At 39.1% G+C, this 1,656-nt stretch overlaps 1 pseudogene; it reads left to right on the forward strand.

The window, feature by feature from the left end:
* Positions 1-1,656, forward strand: part of LOC110323275 — an 11,594-nt pseudogene that overhangs the window by 8,513 nt on the left and 1,425 nt on the right.

The raw sequence follows: 1,656 nt of genomic DNA on the forward strand, positions 1-1,656 counted from the left end.
CCACTCCCGCTTCCCTGTCCTGGCATTCCCCTACACTGGGGCATCAAAGTTATGGATCAACTGGATTTAACAGGTATATATAGAATCTTTTATCCTAAAACAAAAGAATATACATTCTTCTCAGCACCTCACAGTACCTTCTTGAAAATTGACCATATAATCAGTCACAAAACAGACTTCAACAGCTTACAAGAAGATTGAAATACTCCCATGCTTCCTATCAGATCATCACAGACTAAAGCTGGTCTTCAATAACAACAAAAACAACTGAAAGCCCATATGCATAAGGAAGCTGAACAACACTCTACTCAATGATGACTTGGTAAAGGAAGAAATAAAGAAAGGCCTCTGCCTCTCAACGGCAGAAGATTTAAGCAGAACCAATAGCCTTCTCAAACTCTGTCTTGAAGCAGAAGGGCCAAGAGCCAATTCTTAGAAAGAAAACAGAGGGAGCCAAAGAGGAGATGACTTTCATCTCTGAGAACACAACCTCCTGGTGATATCCTCAGTAGATGTGAATGATTAGAAGATGCCAGCTCCAGGCCTAAGAAGTAGGTCTCCCATTATAAGGAGATCACATTCCCCACTGAGATGCAGTAGGTCTCCTAGAAGAAGAAGTAGGTCTCCTCTAAGAATACGAGTTGAAAGAGCAGGTCACACTTGAGAAGAAGGTCTTGATCACAGGGGGTCATAGAAGGAGCATAAGCAAAGTAAAGAAGATAAATTCAAAGGAAGTCTCTTGGAAGGAATGAAAGTTGAACAGGAGTCTTCATCTGATGATAACCTTGAACATTTTGATGTAGATGAAGATGATGAAGAGGCTCTAATAGAACAGAGGATACAGAGGCAAGCAATTGTGCAGAAATATAAATATCTTGCTGAAGATAGAAATATATCTGTGCCATCTGAGCTAAGCAGACCCCCAGAACAGCACAAGATCATGATCTCCTTCACTAGATGACATCTTGGAGCAGGCGGCTGCTGATGTAAAAGAATATGAGTGGAAGAATGTTGACAACTTTGAGGTATCAGTAAAAGCCAAGCACAATCTAATGACAATTGAACAGAATAATGGTTCATCTCAGAAGAAGCTTTTGGCACCTGATATATTTACAGAATCTGATGATATGTTTGCTGCTTATTTTGGGAGTTCTTTTCTCCGGGCTGCTGTCACGCAGGAAGATTTCAAGGAGAATCTCAACCTCAGAGATAATTGGAGAGATGCAGAAGCTATTAACTTGTGAGTATCAGGGAAGTCCTAGATAAGCATTATAATGTGTATAACTGCACTGGGTGTGTTCAGGAACATTGTACATGCCAGGGATAATGAAAGAGACAATCAGGAAGTGACTGTAAAGATCACCAGGAACAATGAATTAATGCAAAAGACTGGTTTAAAAGAACTAGAGTTCTCAAAAAAAGGTAATGATGTTGATCCAGATGACAGGTTCCATGGCGTACATCTCTTCTGACACTTTTACAACAAACAGAATATCTGTTTTATATTTGAACCTCTCTATGAATTTGCAAGAGGTATTAAAAAATACTTTGAGGATGTCAGTGTCCATATTAAGCCTGTACGATTGTATAGTCAACAGTTGTTCCAGGCACTAAAACTTTTTTGTTTTGTTTTGTTTTGTTTTGTTTTGTTTTTTT

Source organism: Mus pahari, chromosome 6 (genome assembly GCF_900095145.1).
Source record: "Mus pahari chromosome 6, PAHARI_EIJ_v1.1, whole genome shotgun sequence".
NCBI classification, from domain to species: domain Eukaryota; kingdom Metazoa; phylum Chordata; class Mammalia; order Rodentia; family Muridae; genus Mus; species Mus pahari.